The sequence below is a fragment of the Macaca fascicularis genome, chromosome 4 (assembly GCF_037993035.2).
Source record: "Macaca fascicularis isolate 582-1 chromosome 4, T2T-MFA8v1.1".
NCBI lineage: Eukaryota > Metazoa > Chordata > Mammalia > Primates > Cercopithecidae > Macaca > Macaca fascicularis.
The window spans coordinates 77,591,888-77,613,439 of record NC_088378.1 but is presented as its reverse complement, the minus strand read 5'-3'; the positions used below and the strand labels follow the sequence as shown (position 1 = coordinate 77,613,439).

The 21,552-nt window shown below is 33.9% G+C and overlaps 1 long non-coding RNA gene across 11 annotated transcripts in view; it reads left to right on the top strand.

The window, feature by feature from the left end:
- Positions 1–21,552, top strand: part of LOC102119720 (uncharacterized) — a 1,100,133-nt gene that overhangs the window by 386,314 nt on the left and 692,267 nt on the right. For all 11 annotated transcript variants that reach the window (XR_006697344.3, XR_006697342.3, XR_010586309.2 and 8 more), the window contains one exon: positions 18,312–18,393. This is a non-coding gene — a long non-coding RNA (uncharacterized lncRNA). The remainder of the gene's footprint in view (positions 1–18,311; positions 18,394–21,552) is intronic.

Sequence of the window (21,552 nt, the reverse complement as noted above, 5' to 3'; positions counted from 1 at the left end):
TAGTTTACTTTAGTTTGAGACAGAATCTCACTCTGTCGCCCAGGCTGGAATGCAGTGGCACTATCTTGGCTCACTGCAACCTCTGCCTCCCGGGTTCAAGAGATTCTCCTGCCTCAGCCTCCTGAGTAGCTGGGACTACAGATGTGTGCCACCACGTCTGGCTAATTTTTGTATTTTTAGTTGAGACAGCGTTTCATCATGTTGGCCAGGCTGGGCTCCCAACAACTGGCCCCAATCGACCTGCCCGCCTTGGCCTCCCAAAGTGCTGGGATTACAGACATGAGTCATCGTGCCCAGCCCAATTTCTACTATCAATGAAAAAAGAAAAAAAAAAAAAAAAAAAAGACACTTCTGAGCTTGGTCTATAGTAACTCTACAATCTGTTTTCTGCCTTCCTATTTATGACAATCACTTGACATTTCCCCTGTCAGTTTATATGCTACCAATATCCTGGATGTTTTGCTTCTTTAAATGTGCCATACTCTTCTTCGTAACAGTTTCCTCCTGGCTAATTATCTTCAGATCTTGGTATAAAATTACTTTCCACAGAGACCTTCCCTATTTGTTTTCTTAGTCCAAGTTAACTTTTCCTTTGGCTTCCAAGGATTCTCTGTATTGTCTTACAGCACCAATTCTTACACACTTTCATAATACCTTGTTGAATTGTAAGTCCTGTCTACTAGATTGCCCTTTGTGTTGAATAGGACCAGGTCAATCTTGTCTATGGCTAGATTCCCAGCTTCTAGTAGAGTGCTTGGCTCTTAACAGGCACACAAGTGTTGGATGCATGAACAGAGCTACTGTAGCATGTTCACAGATTGCCCTTCTTGTTTCTATTGGATTGTGCTATTCATCTAGATATTATACAATTTAACGCATGACAAAGAAAATCAAACACCTCTAAAATCATTCTGTTTTGAAGTGCAATAATATATTTGCAGACCAGAGGTTTAATTAAAAATGAATGACTTATGTAAAGAAATATAACAATTGGATTCACAGAACTGGAGTCTATAGTCTATTAACTCCCGTATTTGTAATGTAGTGTGGCAAATAATATGTCTAAAAAGAGTTAGGAACAATATTTGAATTTGTTTAGTATCATTTCAAGATTAGTTGGGAAATCAATTAAATGGGAAAGTTAAGAGAAAAGACCAGTGTACTTTAAGTGAAATATTCAGAGTTTAGTAAATAGAAAAACAATTTTGGTTTGTGTGTGTTTCAACTTGATTACATTATTTACTCCTATAGGAACCCTGTGAGGTCTATAACATACAGACAGATTTAAAAAAAAAGAAGAAGAAACTAAGAAAGGTGAACCTGTGCAAAATAAACGAGTTACTAAGTGTCAGGGTTGCACCTCAAACCTAAATCTTCTAACTCCCCGCCCATGTTTTATTTTGTAAGCTAAATAGAGTATCTTGTAACTCACTTTACATAATTTTCTGGTCCATTTGCTCACTTGCTTCAGTAAATGTGCTCCTCCATTAGTTCACTTGCCGTGATATTTTGCCTTCTTTGTAACTCCATTTTAGCCCAGAGCAAACAATTCATTTAAAAAAGCATGGTTTCCATAAAGGACTAGGAAAGTGAGGGAAGGAGTACCAAAAGACCGAACCATTTGCCTCCAGAAATGATAGGCAAATGAGTTTTGTAAAGTCAGTCCTCTTTTTGTTAATTAAGGGAAAATTGAGAATTACATTAAAAACATACACATGATACTAACTTCTAAATGCTCTATATGTATTAGCTTATGTAAGCCTCACATCAACCCAATGAAGTAGGCACTTTTGCTATCCCCATTTTAAAGATGGGGAAATTGAGACATAGAGAGGTTCAGAAACTTGCCCATAAGTGGTTAAGTGTGTAGACAGGATTCTAACCTAGACCATCAGGATCTAGAGTCTGCTTTTGACCACTGTGACAACTTGTTTCCCAATAACAATTTTCTCTGGGTTTCCTTAGATCTCTTCTCTTCATTTACTCAACAAACATGTATTAAATACCTAACATCAGTCAGGCACTGGAGGGGAAAATCAGATATGGTACTTGCCCTTATAGAACTTCATTAGTTTAGCTCTATGATACTGAGTATTCTGTGGAATAACGATTTTTTTTTCTTCCTCAATTGGATGTCTAATGAAGGTCCAACTATATAACAAGTTGAGGAATTGATGTTTGAAAAGCTGTTGTAGTGTGACAAGAAAACACGTATGAATTTTTTATTGAAAAGAGGCTGTATAAATTTGGATATGAATTTTCTTTGCAAATATGGGTGTAAACAACTGAGATTACAGGTCATAGGAGTATTAATGGAGGATATTGGGACAAAATGGGAAGTGTGTGAGTATATGTGTGTGTGTGTGCGCGCACATGCATGTGCATTCTTGTGTGGTGTTACTACAGGAACTAACACGGTAGGATGAGAAATTCAATTTTTTGTTACAGAAATGCCAGTGTTGTAATGGTGAAAAAAGGAGAGGCTGACAATGAGAGAGATGATTGGTCATCCAAAATACGGGGAGGCAAAAAAGCAAAAAGAAGAAATAAGACCTAGTGTTAGATAAATCAGTAGGGTGATTATAGTTTACAACAATCTATTGCACTTTTCAAAATAGCTAGAAGAAAATAATTCACGTTTCTAGCATTAAAAAAGACAAATATTTGAGGTGATAGCTATCCCAAGTACACTTATTTGAGCTTCACAAATTATATGGATGCATTAAATGATCATATGTACCCTGAAACTATGTACATCTATTATATGCCAATAAAATTGTTAAAAATCTAAATTGATGGGTTGTAAAGTGTGTAAACATTTATGCCAGCAATATCATGTTTAGATATTTATGCTGTAGAAATACTTTCAAAAGTGGGTACAATGCATCATTGTTTATAATAGTAAAAAAATCAATAAACAATCTTAATATCTAGTAATAGGGGATAAGTAAATAAATATTGGTTGCACTCACATAAATGAATACTATGTAACTGTTAAAAGTAAATATTTTAATAGCTGTTTTAAATGTGAATCATGGCTCTGCCACCCACTTGCTTGGGAATCTTGGCCAAATCACTGTATCTCTCTGAGCCTCAGTTTCTTCCTCTGTGAAATGTGCGTAAATTATTTATCTGATAGTCTGTATGATCATTTAATGTCATTTTTGTGAGACAATAAGCAAAGTGCCTAACACATGGTAAGCTCTCTGTATAGTTTAATTGTAATTATCATTGTCCCCATCGTCCAAATGAACTGATATGGAAAGGTATTTATAACATGTAGAGAAGAGTAAAAATATATTATGAGAGGAATAAAAGGAAAAGAACTTTTAATAGCTATGGACAAAGGGCCATATATAATATATGAAAGTTATAAAAATTCTTATGTAAGGAATTTTGTATGCAGAAAAATACTGAGTGAGTGGGAAAAAAAATCTAGGGAACATTTATTATTAAAATATTCTTTAAATAACTAAAGCTTCAGGCTTTAATGGTTTCTGCTTTCCTTATTCTGATTTTTCATGTCCTAAACACTCTGCTTCCCTTCTCCACTACTCTTCTCCTCAACCCCCTTAGTTTAGTTCATCTCTTTAGAGGAACTTAGATCTTTCAGAGTAGGCCAGTAGTACATACTGCAGGACTTTTGTCAAAGCCATCATCCTCACTTGATGTTTTGTGGATCCAGACTGCGATAGTATAAACTCTGCCACTGAGCGATTGTACCTGCATGAACATCACATACATTTCTGGGTACTTCAACATTGGAAAGATGTCAGAAAATTGGAGTCGGTTCAGAAAAGAGTAACAAAACTTAAAAGGAACTTGGGGAGGGGGATGATTTATGAGGAAATATTAAAATAAATATATGCTGTGCATATCCCAGACTATGTAATGTAAAATTTTGCAATAGGCATATATATATATTTTTTAAAAAACAAGTACTTTCAATGAAATTTTAAAATATATTTGAGCTGAGGTAATATTTAGCTTATTTTAAATTCAATTGTTGAGTGGAAATTGTTACATTAATAAGTAGTGATGAATAATAGCCATTAGTTAAAATATCTAGTAATTGTATAAAACAAGTGTAGTTTTTAGATGTTTACTGTGACCTAGAATATTGTTTTTCTTCATGAACAAATGTTGACATTAAAAGTTGATTAAGTGAACTCAACAGTTAATGAAAAATAGACCAAATTAAACAACGTTTGTGAAATTACTTTATGCAGTGTCAGGCAAATATTGGGCTCTTATTAATGTTTTTTTTAAACAAATAAGTAAATACCAAGGAATTACATTGGCAGCAATGCTATGTATCTACAGTGTGAAGGAAGTAATAGGAAGATGAACAATAAAAATTTACAATTTTCAACATTCACCCATTTCATGGAGGAATCAAATGTGAAAGAAGAGCTCCAAAAGAATTGGTAGCAACAGCGCCTAATGTAAATATTTATTTTTATTTTCTTTTAATTTTTATTTTAAGTTCAGTGGTATAAGTGCAGGTTTGTTACATAGGTAAACTTGTGTCATGGGGGTTTATTGTACACATTATTTCATCACTCAGGTATTAAGCTTAGTACTCTTTAGTTATTTTTCCCGATTGTCTCCCTCCCAACCTCCACCCTCCAAAAGGCCCAGCGTGTGTTGTTCCCCTGTATGTGTCCATGTGTTTTCATCATTTAGCTCCAGAAGTAAGACTGAAGACGTACAACTATCTGATCTTCGACAAATCCGACAAAAACAAGCAATGGAGAAAGGATTCCCTATTCAATAAATGGTGCTGGGATAACTGGCTAGCCATATGCAGAAAAGTGAAACTGGACCCCTTCCTTACACCATATGGAAAAATTAACTCAAGATGGATTAAAGACTTAAATGTAAAACCCTAAACTGTAAAAACCCTGGAAGACAACCTAGGCAATACCATTTAGGACATAGGCACGGGCAAAGATTTCATGACAAAGATGCCAAAACAATTGCAACAAAAGCAAAAATTGACAAATGGGATCTAATTAAACTAAAGAGCTTCTGCAGAGCCAAAAAACTATCAACAGAGTAAACAGACAACATACAGAATGGGAGAAAAATTTTGCAAACTAGGCATCCAACAAAGGTCTGAGATCCAGCATGTGTAAAAAACTTAAACAAATTTACAAGAAAAAAACCAAACAACTCCATAATGTAAATATTAATGGAAGAATTATTAAAGGAAATGGAAATATATTTGATTCTTTGATATTAATATTAAAATGATGTGCTGTTGAATTCTGTATTTTATTATCACAATGAGAAATTTTAAAGTTACAGTGGCAATTTCAAATATGGTATTTTACAATACCTAGAGAAGAGATAAAATACCCATTTAAAACATCTTTATGGCATTTGTTATGAACTAGACTTTAATCAGAAATCTACTCCATCAATTTGAAATTCTAGTTTGGCTTTAGAGCACAACATAATTTGAGTAAAGATTTTGTAGATGCATGTTATATATTATTTATTATAATCAATTGATTAATTATAGGTGAATATGTACATTTATCAATTCATTGCACACATTTGTTGAGCTCCTGCTCTATGCCAGGCTCAGTATGAAGAGCATCGGATTCTTTAAATTGTCACGTGTCCGGCCTTTGATAGGAGACCAGATCTTTAGTAACCATTGTTTCATTCTTCCATCTGACTGGCCAAGTGCTCTGAATCATTCATTTTTCCTCCCAAATTTGGTGGACTTCCAAACCAGAGTATTTATCTAGGTAAAATTTAAGTTCATTTGTCAGGTTAAAAAATAATTTATTTATAAAAATTATTTGTTTGAAATCTGAAATTATTTTTAACCTCTATGTCTTCTTTAAAAATAGCTGTATTTGTGATATTAAGTCTTCCACAATCCAAAACTTGCTGTCTCTTTATTCACTTTCAAATTTTATTTGTAAAGAAACTACAGATTTTCTTATGGCTTTTCCTAGACAGCCTATGTGTTTATGGCTTTTATACAGAAACTTTTCTCATTTTCATTTTCATCTGTTTTTCTTTTTTCTTTTTTTTTTTTTTTTTTTTTTTTTTTTTTTTTTTTTTTTTTGAGACGGTTTCACTCTGGTGCCCAGGCTGGAGTGTAGAGTGGCAGGATCTCGGCTCACCGCAGACTCTATATCCTGGGTTCAAGTGATTCGCCTGCCTCAGCCTCCCAAGTAGATGAGATTATAGGCGCCCACCAACACACCTGGCTAATTTTTGTATTTTTAGTAGAAACGGGGTTTCGCCATGTTGGCCAGGCTGGACTTGAACCCTGACCTCAAGTGTTCTGCCTGCCTCAGCTTCCGAAAGTGCTGGGATTACAAGTATGAGCCACCATGCCCGGCCATCTTCTTACTTGTTAATAGTGTAGTAGGGGAAAGTTATGGGGTTTTGTCTGTAGTAATATTTCTTCTCAATTATTAGATTACTAGTTCTATATTTTTCCTCATTTTATTTTGTGTTTTCACATTTCAAACAATAGTTTTGTTCTCCTTATGCTGGTTATTTCTTTCATATATCATTTGCAATGTTAAATAACATCCAGATTAATCTTAATAAAATGGTGAGGGATGTGACAGGTTTTAGTACAAATGTTGCCAGCAATTCACTTTTAGATTAAGACCAATGACCCTTGATCCATATTGTCTGAATTTGAATCTCTTTGTGCCATCTACTAGAATGCTGAGTGATTGGTTTACCCTCCTTGGCTCTGTAAAATAACTTCTGTAAACAGGTTAATTGTAGTGAGATAGCCAGGTGGAAGGAGTTCCTCTGAAAAACTCCAACTGGCCTGCACACTGGGCTGGAGCAGCAGGAAGTTCATGCCTTTTCGCAGCTGGGAGGAGCCTGGCCCTGTGTGGAATCTGGGATTCAAACTGCAAGGCAGGAAGCACCCTAGCAGGGACTCTGGCCTTGGGGAGAGTCCCTGTTTTCCCCTTTTCTTCCTTTTCACCCAATAAAACCCTGTCTTACTCACCATGCAAATTGTTTGCGAGCCTAAATTTTTGTGGCAGTGTTACAAGGACCCTGCCTTTAGCTGAACTGAAGAAAAGTCCTGCAACAATAATACCTACACCATAGATCTATTAAATGAATTAATAAATATAATAAACTTACAATAGGAATTGTAGTATTTTTCGTATATTGATAAAATAATTATTAAATAATATCTTGCCTTTAAATCAGGAGTTGAAAAATCTTTTCTGTAAAGGACAGGATAATAAATATTTTAAACTTTGTTAACAGTTCAGGGTCTGTGTCAGGTCTTCAGCTCTGGCCTTGCGGTGAAAAGCAGCCATTGACAATGAACAAATAAATGTGCATGGTTGTGTTTGAATAAAACTTTATTAAAGCAGGCTTACAAGTCTGATTTTTGCCTTGAATAATTAAATCTGACCTTATTTCTGGTAATTTAAAGCCTCTTGTTTTTATGCTATTTCGATGTTTCCTTTGTTGACCACATTTACTTTTATCTTTTTATATAATTACATTTTTATCTACTAATCCTTAGTAATACAAATAGGAATAAAATTACCTATTGACTACCTACTTTATGAGTAAGAAAATTCGATTAAGTAATTCACAAATGAAGAACTACAAATGTTCAATAAACATGACCATATGCTTAGTCTCACTAGAAGTCAAATAAATAAACATTTGAAAAGAAGAAATGTATTTAAATTTATCTGCCTATCAAGCTGCCAAAAATGAAAAATCATTACAGAGTTATACGTGAGAATGTCTGTATGTTTAGTGGGGAAAGAGCACTGGAGAAAATTGGTTTTCTGATGAAAAAAGTAAAGGTAGCTAAACATAGATTTTCTGGAAGGTTAGTTAATGATACATGACAATGTCTTAAAATACGTACAACATTAACGCAGCAATTCATTTGTAGGAATTTAAGGAAATGGCCAAAAGCAAAAGGTATATTTAAAGCAATTTTCATTATGGCATCATTTGTAATAACAATATTGTAAAGCAATAACAACAGCTGTGGATAAAATTAATTTTGAACAAATTCGAATAGTTCAGGGGGACTTATTTCTCCCAATGATGAATTGGTAATGCAGACCAACCATCCCAGAAAAGACAATATTGAAAAAACAAAAAAAAACCCTCGATGAAATGCAAAGCATCTTAACTAGAACATGGAGTTAACAAGATAGTATGAAAGTACCAGACCCAAAACAGGAAAAGAGTGAGAGCTGAAAGAAGTATATCTTTGTCAAACTTTGGTTATGAAATGCAGCTAAATTTTAAACTGGTATTTTGGTCCTGTCAAAGAGAAATAATCCTAGTCTGGCCCAGATCCCTGAAAGGCTGGTCTCTGCAATAGGGAACAAAAAATGTACTATGGTCTTCTAAATTGTCCCTAAAATCTCAAGTCTTGGTCTCAAATGGGCATCACCCTTCTGTGCAAAAGGAAATGAAGTATCCTTCTAAGTAGTATATCATTTTCCTGGGTTTCAAATTACTTCTAAAAGTAATTTTTCAAACAAGTGTTTAGCAAACAACCAAGGACAACATGGTACACAATGGGTCTAGACAATATCAGCCACTATCCACAGAAGCAGCATACACTAGAAACAGACCACTGGGACTACAGATATTACAAATTAAAAAATAGATTCTATACTAGTGGAGGTAATGGCTAAGTTTTACAATTTTGGTAAAATCTGAAAACTATAAACGTGACGTGATAAATGTGCAAAAGAGCCAATTGGAATTGTGATAACTAAATATCAAGTTGATACTGAGAACTCAAATAATGGGTTTACTAGCAAATTATGTAAGTTTGATGTATTCTTAACTGCAAGGTAGATCATTAGTAATTATCCAGAATAAAATATGTAGAGAAAAAGATGGACAATTTAGAAAATGGTAAGGGACTTAGAGTACCTGGTAAGAAGATTTAGCATGTTTGAGGCCCAGAACAAGAGGAGAAAGAAAACTGTGCAGAAACCATTTTGAAGTGACCATGGCTGATAATTTCCAAGAACTACTGAAATACATTAAGCCACTGATGTAAGAATCCCAAGAAGCCACAAGTAAGATAAAAATGTTTCTAAAATGTACAGGTAAATATTCACTTAAACATAAAAGTGAAAAAATAATATGGAATAGGTTAAACCATACTGTAGTCTCACAATGGGACCCTGTTCAGTATATGAAATTGCTAATGTAGATGCATAGTTATTTTTCTAGAAAATGCTTATAATATGTAAGTGGAAAACAACTATAATACAAAGACAACAGTACCTTTTAAATGTGTATATGTACATGAAATATTGCTTTGAATATATGTTCAAAGTAGTAATTTCTAGATGGTGGAAATTTGAGATCTGAAAACTCATTATTTATTTATTTATACTTATACATATTTTATTATTTTTCTATAATTATCATAGTATCACAATGTAATTTAAAAATCAAATTCAAAACACAATACCCAGTGCTGGTGAGAGAACAGTAAAATAGACACTTTCTTACTTTATTGGTAAGATTACATCTTAAAGCTAACGCAGTGTTGGGGCATTTGATTGCATGTATCCAAAAGTGTACAAATGGTTATTTCCATTGTTCTGATGATTTAATGGCTAGTTACTTATCCTAAGGAACTAGACAGGTACAGAAAGATTTATGCAATGCACAGAAGGTCCTCAGCACACAAATCCTTTGCCTAGAATACTTTCCTTTGCTAGACATCCCTCAGATCTCAATTATGTCACTTCTTCAGTGTGACTTGCCCTCCAAATCTAGTAGTGGTTTATATTCTCACTCAACCCCTTCTATGACACACTATTACAATTGTAATTACGTGGGTTTTTTTCATCAGTATCTGCATAATTTCTGTCTTCCCATCTATAAATATTCTAAGTCTCAGAGACAGGGACTATATCTTTGTTCTTGCCTCCACCCCCTGTGCTGAAACACTGTCTCTAGCTCATTATATGGACTCACTAAACATTTAATAAATTAATAAAAATTTTTATTTCAGATTTCATTTTAATAGAAAAATAGAAAGATAAAAATAGAAGGATAAAAATAGAAAGCTAACAAAACTTGTTAATCTTAAAATTAATTATGTTTCATTAATGTATTGTATACCACTGTCGTGAAAAAATATTTTCCAAAAATGTTTAGTGACTTCTAAGGGTTTTTTATGTTGTGAAGGAGAAAAACATGTTTGAAAGTGTTTATATTATAAATTCACCATTAAAAATCTGACATAAAAATCTATATATCAAATGTATCATCTTTTCACTTTATTTGCAAGAAAGTATGTGTGCATGTGTGTACATATATATGAGTGTGTATACACACGTGTACATACATATATAAAAAACATATGTACACACATGTAAATATAAACAAACATGTATTAATAGTTCTTTCCAAATTTCAGCGTATTTGGATATGTGTAGACAGAGATGTGTCTGCTTTCTGAAATTTTGAAGAAACATAATGGTGAAACCATAGGACTATGAAAGTTTTACCAAACTGGGATGAAATTATTTTATAGCTTTGTTAATTTTTCCTGATCAATTCAGCTTTCTACTTTGTTTCCTCCCTTAATTTGGATACTTTGTATTTGCCCAGGACATAAATTTTATATCAAGATTTTAAAATTTTTTATTCATTCACTCAACAAATATTTACTGACCACCTACTATGTACAGTAAGAAAAATGGAAAAATCCCTGCTCACACATATTTTTATTGAGGGAGGGAAAAGATAATAAACAAGATAAATAAGTAAAACACAGGCTATATTAGATGGTCATAAGGAGCAAGAAAAGGAAGGGAGATAGAAAGTGTCAGGTGTGTACGTGCATGCATGTGTGTAATTTTAAATAGGGTAGTCAAGGAAGGCCTCACTGAGGAGGTGACATTGGAAAAAGACTTAAAGGAGTGAATTTGCTGATGTCCAGAGAAAGAATTTTAGGTAGGAGGAAAATCAAGTGCAAATGCAAGTATGTGCCTGGCATATGCAAGGAAAAGCAAAGAGACCAGTATGAGTGGACTGGATAAGGGGGAATGGGGGAGATACATTCAAAGATTCATTAGCAGAGATTTTGCTTTCTTGTATGTTTTTAATATCTAGTGTTGTTTGACTTTTCACTTTTTCTTGATTATAATTAATGAATTTTTTAATGTTTTAAAACACAGTTTTATTTTTAAAAAATGGTTATGTGTTTTTAAAATTTCTCTTTATATTTTGTTTCTTTTCTCTTGTTTTCCATTGACTTTTAAAATTATTTGGCTAACTTCTCAAACTGACTTAATTTACTTTTTTTCCTTTTCTTTTAATAGTGAAATAATTAATTAGTTTATATTTTGTTTTTAAAAGAATCGTGATTGAATTATAATTTTTACATTTAGTGTTCTCTTTCTTGTTTTTTTAAATTACTTTGCAAGTTATTTTTAAGTATGAGCTTTTCTGCTTATACAACAATATGTTCATGCTAGAAACAGAAGAAAATCTTCAAAGGAAATGGAAGAAAATAAATCATGAGTTTACTCACATATAAATATATGAATGTATTCATTTATATACATATATAGCATATTTTTACTTAAAATTAAGATAATACTTTATAGTTTTTAAATGGACATATTCCATATTGGGCTGAAAAAGTTTTAAGACATTGTAACTAACTTTTTAATGAGGAAAGGTATTTTTATATTTTGTAGTAGAAATATTAAAGCCATAAAAGAACATGTAATAAATGTAAATTCCCCCTGCGTCCTGCATTGCCAGAATTCTCCACTTGCCCTAGCTAAAGACCATCACTGTTACTAGTTTGCTATGTGTCTTTGCAGAGACATTCTACCACAAGAAGTAGCATGTTGTTTTCTCTTCTTTGTGGTCAGAATATCTCCTCTGTTTCTTGTGCCACTGGTGGCCATATTTGTGAGCCATTATTTTACTAAATCTAATTCAGTTAGGTTTTAAGTCAATGGAGATTCTATCCAGATTTGGCAGTGGCTGTTGATTCTTGTTTCTAGTATTGATTTTCATTTTGAATTTTTCTGTTTTGCCTTAGGTATTTTACTGATGAATTTGGAAGCCTGAATTGAGGACTAATTTATTCAAAACTCTACTTCTCAGGAGAGTTTTGTATTTTTTCTTCCTTTTATTTGTTTCTCTTTTCTGGTATCAAATCATTTTTCTTTTTAACTTATATTTTTCTTGTAAGCCACTGTAAGTTCTTTTGGAAAAACATGGGCTACAAATCAATCTATATATAAACAATATTTTGTTATTGGACTGTAAAAGAATTACTATCCCTAGATGTCCATCATCAAGAAATTGGAAATATAGGCCTGGCGCGGTGGCTCATCCTTGTAATCCCAGCACTTTGGGAGGCTGAGGCGGGTGGATCGCTTGAGGTCAGGATTTCAAGACCAGCTGGCCAACATGGTGGAACTCTGTCTCTACTAAAAATAGAAAATTAGCCGAGTGTGGTGGCATGTGCCTGTAATCCCAGCTACTCAGGAGGCTGGAGCAAAAGAATCACTTGAACCTGGGAGGCAGAGGTTGCAGTGAGCCGAGATCGTGCCACTACACTCCAGTCTGGGTGACAGAGCTAGACTCTGCCTCAAAAAAAAAAAAAAAAAAAAAAAAGAGAGAAATTGGAAAAACAAGCCTTGGTACGAAGAAACGCTGTACTAACTGTTAAAAATGTATTTCAATTGACTTGGAAAGATGTTTGTGAATTTTTTCTGAGTGAGAGAAAGAACAGGTCACATAGTATTCTGTGTATTGACATTTTAGTATAGGACTGTTTATGTCCATCTGTCTATCCCCAGATCCATATATGCCCCTTCTATATATGCCCATATTTATATATGTATATAAACAGATCTGGAACGGAATTTGCCAAACAGTGATGATCTCTGGGTGGTGTACATCTCGTATGAATTTTGTAATCTCTCATTTATACTTCTGTTGGTTGTTTGAATTTTCCATATATACCTAAGCAAATTTATCAAAAAACTTTTATGTTTCTAAAGGATATATGACAAATTCCTTTAAATAATTATTTTGCCCCGAATGCCACAGTTTAGAACTCAGGCTACTTGTTAACATACAGTTAACATATTTTTTCAAACTTCACCTGTATTTAACTCTAATTTAAAACTAACAAAAGGTAACAACACATTGGCATTTTGAATATTATTCAATAGGCTATGATTTCTGTTTACACAGAATGCACAGTACTTTGAAACCAATTTTATTTGTTGCTTTTGATGATGAACGGACAATTTTATCCTAATTTCTTGTCAGTTGGTATTTTGGAAACATTTCTAAACAAAGCCCCCTGAGGAACATGGAAATCATGCTTTCCTGTTTTGGTTATGTCATATCTTTAAAAACTATCAAGTAGAGTCTCTAAATAAGCTTTGCAATTTGTTCATGATGCACATGTTTGCTCTGCAGTTTCAGGAACAGGAGTATCAGAAAGCTTCTGTGTAGAAGCTGGTTATTGAATATCCAGGCTCAGTTTACCAGGACCTTTATTTCATTACAAGAACTCTTCTATAATGATAAGCTACTTGTAACATCAAAGCACAAGAGACATTATCTCTTCCTCCCCATAGCCCATGATCTAAAAGCTTTTCTTTTTTATCTTTATTTGAAAGAAAAAACATGCTTTTCAAAAAAGCCTCAGCAGATTGTGGACATGGTGTAAGTAGGCTCTGGGCATAGTCTATTTTTTTTTTCCCTTTGTCCGTGTGTTTTGTCTTATGTTTCAGTGTTATACTTTTTGAGCTTTTTTGGGGGGAACAAGATAAAGGAATTCTGTTTTAAACTAATTGTGAGGAGGAAAATGCATTCTAACTGGTGTGTGTGTATATATGCACACATATGCACACTTATATATGTTATATGTATATAACATAATGTTTTCAAATAATCTGGAGATCTGAAAAATGCGTCACTTTTCAAAACAAAATTACTTGTTGAGTCTCTTAGAAAATAAGTGAAGCAGCAGGGCGTGGTGGCTCATGCCTGTAACCCCAGCACTTTTGGAGGCTGAGGTTGGTGGATCATGTGAAGTCAGGAGTTCGAGACCAGCCTTACCAGCATGGTGAAACCCCATCTCTACTAAAAATACAAAAAAGTTAGCCAGGCGTGGTGGTGCATCCCAGTAGTCCCAGCTACTCGGGAGGCTGAGGCAGGAGAATCGCTTGAACCTGGGTGGCGGAGGTGGTCTCAGTGAGCCCAGATTGCACCACTGCACTCCACCCTGCACTACAGAGCAAGACTCTGTCTCAAAAAGAAAAAGAAAAGAGAAGCATTTTCTTAGAGTTTTTTTTAGACTTTAGGGAAAGTTTTAGGACTCTAAAATTTGAATAGATGTATCTAAAAATGAATATTAGAATCAAATTGAACACTTATAATAGAGCTAGAAGCGCCTGAATGGTGAAGTGGAATGTCAGTGTAGCCACCCGCTTTTGATTCTCTATCAAATACAGGATACTGGGAGCAAAACAAAGATGAATATAATACACAGATGAAACCCAGGAAAATGAAACCTTTCTAAAGAAATTATCCAAATGTTTGCTTTTCATTTGACCTGAGTTGTACCTCTCAATATCATATATGTAGGGATTTTGGCTAATCATGTTATTTCTTTTTGCATGGAGACACGCAATCATTAGCTGTTTGTAAATGCTTTTGATGATAATTTCACATGGTTGCATGAGAAAAAAATGTTAACGTTCTATCTTGGACTATGTGAATGCCTCTAATTTGTCATGTGAAAAATTACAAACACCAATATTTACTTTGTTTATAATCACTAGAAATAGAGAGAAATAAATTAATGGAAAAGATTTTTTGGTGATTAGAGGAGCAGACATGAAGTAAATCTGGTTCTTGAAATTATACTCTTTTGCTTGTTAAGTAAAATATTGAATGTCAGTTAGAAGGGTAATACTGACATTCAGTATTTCACTTAACAAGCAAAAGCATATGATTTCAAGAACCAGGTTACTTCACTTCTGCTGGAATGTTCCCAAACATTCCAGATTGTTCTGACATGAGGTCACCATCATGGTTAGTCAGCAGGGTGAGATGCTGGTGTCGTGAGGGTGGACTAAGGTTTCATAATTCATTCAGAAAGACATTTGGATGACCAGGCTATACCACACCGGGTCTCTCCTCCCAAGCAAGAATAATGAAGTTTCTTGTATTTTCTTATCTATCTGGTGCTCATTCTTGTATTTGTCCACTTAAAAATATTTATTTGCTCTCCCAGCATGTGCCAGACCCTATGCTGTATATGCAATAAAATGAGACTAAGACCCCTACCATTAAATAGCTTACAATATTTCAGAGAAGACAGTCATAGAAGCAGTTATGAAACAATGAATCAATTAAGAAATGCAATGAGAACACAGTAAATCAAACAGAATGCTATAAGAAAAGGGCACATGTATTACTTTCCTGTAGGTACTAGGGTTGGCTTCTCAGAGGAGCTAAAGTCTGGCATTTGACAGGAAGAGAAGTTGGGCAAAGCCAGTCTTGACAGAGGAATGGCATGTTTAAAAGCACTGAAGTATTCAGGTTACCATGCAAAGGTGAACATGGAGGAAGGGTATGAGATGAGACTGCCCAGATAGATGCCACTTCCCACATGCGAAGTTTTGGAGTTAGAATGTTACATTATAGCTAAAGATGTACATATATTCAAATTATATCAAAGTTACAATTCAAAGATTGGTAACATGTGAACAATAATCAGATTTGCAATTTTGAGTGACCAACCAGATAGCATTGTGTTGATCTGGAATGATGTGACACTGGAAATAAGGAAATCCTTTAGGCAGTGCTTTGGAAGTACAGCTTAACTATTTGTGAATTACTCCTTCTAAATTTCTGCCTTTTGCTCATATACTCCTGGTAGATACAGGATAGATATAGATTTTAGTAAGAGGGAAAATTGTGAAAAAATGCACTCATTGAAACAACTTGTTACTGTGCTGTCTCATGAAAGTCTTACAGGAGGCCAAAGTTTGCTTAACTGTATAAACATGAAGCAGGAAGTCTTTCATAAAATATTTTAAATTTGAGTGAAATGTATGCAAATGCATCAATATAATTCAAAGAAGAAGGTTTTAAATGCTGGATAATAAATTCAAACCACCTGCTAATATTGGAATACAGATATGAATCTCCTGGCTCAAAACCAAAGAGTGCTTAAAGGAGAAGGTGACAATTATATATTGAAGAAGAGAATTGCTTCAATAGGTATTTGACTGTATGGAAAAGGATAAGCAAAGATATTGGAGACATTTGGTAACTGAATAGTTTGGATGATCTCAGTGTGTATGGGGAAGTATTTGATTCTGGACTCCGGAATCACATGGGCAATTTTTATGATATTTGAATGTGTCACCAAAGATGACAGTTTTTTTTTTAATGTATATATAGACAATGTGGAAACACTGAAAGTTTTTAAGGGAAGAATTGACTAGTTCAAAGTTATAGAGTAGGAAGACAGCTGTGACAGCAATGTGTGGGGAAATTGTATGTAGGAGATATTGGAAGCAAGAGAATGTTAGAATATTGCAATAATCTCAGCAAGAAAAATGAAATGTTGAACATAAATTTTCCTGACATAAGCTGACTGAAATGCCAGCTACTAGATTAATAGAAAGGTTTAGTATGGCAAATGTAAGTGTCTCTTTTCAGGTACTCTGTTTCCACCACAGAGAGTAGACATTAAAGCCATATGTGTATGGGTGACCTGACAACAGTTTGCTCAAAATTTTACCTTCAACCAATCTTCACTGCATCAATTTTTTAAAAAGAAAGCTATTATATCAAATGAATACTTTTCTCAGTGGTTCAGTGAGCTTGGGTTGTAGTTAGTAAAGTCTAAGGTCTAAGCTTATAGCACCTGACAATACAAAATACTTATACATAATTTCTGTGATGATTTTTGGTTAAAATTTGTTTAACTCCACTTGTTTTCTCAGCCAGTGCTGTGTCATTTTGTAGAAAGAACATTTAACCCAGTGGTCCACCGAGGCCTTCTACCATGGACCTGCTGTGTTATTATACTTTCATGTATATACACACACACACACACACACACCATACACATATATACATGCAGAAATGGGGTCCAGTTTCATTCATTCACAATGGCAATAATATGGTCAGGAGGGGACACTTGGTAGATATATAGGACAAAGGGATATTTATGTTCTGAATTTTTCTGTTTCCTTTGGTTTACCGTGTTTTCAATTCACAAGTTGCTTGAGCATTGCACAAATTGGTAGAATCTGATTTTATTAATAAAGCTGAATCTAATTGCCAGAAATTCAGGTTGTGGTATGCTACTTACTAGGCTTCTCATGTGGAACCAATGCTAAAAAACAATTACATATGCACACTATAGTCCATATTTTAATAGATCTTCACTGAGACCTACTATGAGCCCCAGAGGCCAGCTCAGTCATAATTTTTGAGCTGCAACTCCTTTAAAGACACTGTACATGTCTTTACTAAAAGTTAATGACAAAAAATAAGCAATTCTCAAAGGTAAGTAAAAACAGTCAAAAATAAGTTATTTCATTTCAAAATAGGTCCCTATTGGCTTTTTCTTCTTTTCTATACAAACTTTTTGTGCAGATTTTGTAAAATCTTTTTATTCTTCTGAATATCACATTTTGTACATCTGTATATTGACTAGTATTGTCTTAGCTTTTTAGAAGTGAGTTTTAAATAAATGTATAATAAACCTAATCAGTACAGAAAGCTTTTTGCAGATATCTAAAAGCTAATAATTTAATCATGTGATCTTCTGTCACTCCAGTTTCTACATGTATAAACAAATACAGCAATATCTTATAATTATTATGTTTTAATATCATGAAAGATTCTCATACAGCTTAATACTTTAATATCTGATGATGCAAACTTAGCTTGTAAAGGATTTGTGCATCTTGCAACAAAGTTCAAATGACTAAATTACTCTGTGTACTTACAAATGACACATGATGGTACATTCACCTCTTTACTGATGTTAGTTGATACATTAGTCAGATCTCTAGATTGTGAGAAAATTTTGATGAAGTATTGCCTGGAGTAAATTTTAATTTGTGCAGAAAAAAATTGAATGTATGCTATTTTGCATCAAAGTGCAAGTGTGAGTAAATTATGTATGGTGAGTTCTCATTGCTGAAAACTTCTTGCAAATGAAGAATATTTTTATTTGTGTCTTACTAATATACCAATGTTTGGTTAGTTACATTTACTCCTGTTTGCTACAGGTAAAATGGATGGAACATCAGACACCTCATTATAGAGACAAGTAAGCTCCAATTCCAAAGTTGGTTGACAGAACAAGTCATGGTGAGTATTGTAATTTTAGTGCTACTGTATATCTGCAAGCTGTCTGTGGGTAAAATGCTTACTAAGCACTGCATTGGGGCTGTCAGAATGCTCATGGGTTGGTAATTAAATAAAGACAGTGCTATGGTTTTGTGGAGCTAAGCCAATATTTGTGCACTCTAGAATAATCTCTTCTAGGAAGCTTTTACTTTGGAATTTAAGTTTTGGAGGAAGTACATTTTACTTTCATTGAGTAAACTTTCACTAAAAGCACACTTTCTAGGGCCTTTACTGAAAACATTCATTTCTGTTTTTCTGTGATAAGTCAATGCTCAATTCACCTAGCAAAGAAGTCAATTGTCAGCAGTGCTGGCCTTTACAGTTAGTTTTTCCCTCTCTCAAGTTGTATCGTCAATTACTATTTTTAAAACACTCAACAAAAGATTTGAAAGTAAATAGAAAGACCTAAAATAGAGCTGCCGGAAAAAGTATATTTATTTGCCAGATGTGGTGGCTCATGTCTATAATCCCAGCATTTTGGAAGGCTGAGGCAGGAGGATAGCTTGAGCCCAGGAGTTTGAGATCGACCTGGAAAACACACGGAGACCTTGTTTCTATTAAAAAATAAATAAAATAAATGGCCAAGTGTGGTTGTGTGAGCCTATGATCCCAGCTACTTGGGAGGCTGAAGTGGGAGAACTGCTTGATCCCAAGAGGGACTGCAGTGAGCCGCGATTGTGCCACTGCACTCCAGCCTGGAAGACAGAACAAGACCCTGTCTCACACCCCCCCAAAATGGTATTTATTTAATTCTTACCACTTTTTACTTTCCCTCTGGAATTTAGTGCCCTAGTTTAAATATGAATTGCTTGTATACTTCAGTAGGAAATTAATAATTTTTCCTTTATACTTGTTATAGATGTTCATTTTGATAGGTATAGGATGTGTCATATAAAAGCATACTGTATAGCAGCACTAGAGCCTGCAAACTATGACCCAGAAATCAAAGGCCAAATTCTGCCTGCACCTGTTTTTTAAATGAAGTTTTATCAGAATACAGCTCATTTATTTATAGTTGCTTTTCTGCCACGATGGCAGAGTTTAATAGTTTGACAGAGATTGTAAAGACCTGCAAAGTCTAAATTTTTTACCATCTAGCCCTTTACAGAAAAAAATTTGTTGACCACTGGACTAGCACATGAAAACTTGTAAAGGAATACGCGTTTTTTTATTTGTTTTTGTACGGTTTAATAACAAGAAAGAATACAAAAAGTATCATTTCAAATGAATTTTATTTTCTTTAACAGTGAGGAAAATTTGTGTTATTGCTTTACATTTTTTAAAAACCTTAATAATATCCTGTAGTAGCAGTTTGTGCTTGGATGCAAATCTGTGTACACTGTTAGGTGGATAGTTAGTAAGTTTGTGTATCTTTAAAGGAAAATGTTTTCTAACACATGCTGTGAGATTGGCATAAAAAGGAAACAGAATAGAGTTCAGGTGAGTCAGTGAAGTGGCTTCTAACCATGCAGCTATTATACGCCTGAAAACTGCATGCACTGAGGTTAGTCTGCAAGCCCTTACTAGCTTGTTCTTGGCAAGGTTTCCAAACCTCTAACTGTATTATGGCTGTGGATTCATTATCTGTAGCAGACTATTCCCCATGACTGTCTCATAGATAGTTCCTGGGCCAACTTATATTTTTTTAATCTGTCACATTTACTTTCCTAAAAAAAGTAAAAGAAACTTGTTAGGAAATTAAAAGTGTTTATGTGCTGTTATTTAAAATTTTTTTTTTGGTGTCTTCATTTAGTTGTGAAGTAGCTGTGTATGCACATTTATGGTTAAAAAAGCTGGTATGACTGTGAGGTAATATACTACTTTCCAAAGTATAGCTTTTCTCTAAAACATCTAGCAGAAGGATAATAGGTAATGATGCAATGGTTAACATTACCGTTTTCAAAAATTGAAAAGGAATCATCACTTGGAGCCAGTTTGGCATTTTCCTATAAGACATCCTATTTAGAGCTCTGCATCTCTGCTATGCAGTTCTGTGAATTTGAATCCAACAGAGAAGATGTAGCTTTCATACAATTTTCTTCAGTTATAAGAACCATAATCGTTCCAATGGGACGCTGTAAGCCTGGGTCACTTAAATCATTTCTGAAGACAGCAGGTGCTCTTCAGGGACGTGCAAGATGAGGAAAGCACTTGTTGTTGATTGTGTCTCAGCATCACCTACATAGACTTAGTGCAGGTTGACATGTTCAGGAATCAGTTATGGAGAAGGATATGAAAACTTTACACTAAGAAAATGAGCTGGAACCTAACAACGAAGAAAAATTTCCCGAAAAGTTAAGCAGTTTAGGTTCACAAAATTATTTAGATACTCTCTCGAAGATAGTCCTAAGAATATAACTGAATGGAACACAAAAATGAAGATATAAGTATTTACGCTGAAATCTACTTCTCTGAAATAATTACTCCCTTTTGAGTTAAACAAAACATGGGGATTTTCTGAGAGGATCCTTTATAATGTTAACTTACATCAAATCGTGACAGGAAGTAATTCCTTCTATCCTTCTTATATGTAACGCAAGATATAACATTCCCAGTCTTCTGTATTCCAATGATATGTGGAAGAATTGTGAGGATATAGAGAAGAGGTCAAAATTTGTGACATTGGGACAAATATAGCCTTCTAATATTTTATTGACTACAAATGTATTTTCATAAACTGGAAATTTTATTTAAAAATTTAGATTCCCAAATTACATTGAAAATCTGAAATATTTTGATATCTGTTTTGTCTTTAAAATATTTTTTAAACATAAAAGTTGTACATGCTGTTGGTTAAAAAAAAAAAATCATATAGTACAGAACACCATAAGGGAATGTTCTTGATCCCAGTTTCATTTTCCCATTTTATTAAGTATTCTTCCATAAATGTAGATGAACATACATGTGAAATATACAATTGGATCATGATAACCATATTTTTGTATGCATAGATATTTTTCATTCCTTATTTTAATAATTCCCTTCGATTTTATTAACTTGTATTACTTGAATTGCTTTATGCTTTCTTTTATTCCATTTGATTGTTATTGCTTTAGTATTTTGAAATTACATCATTTGATAAAACTTCCTTTTCTCCTCTCCTACTTGATTTTGTATTAT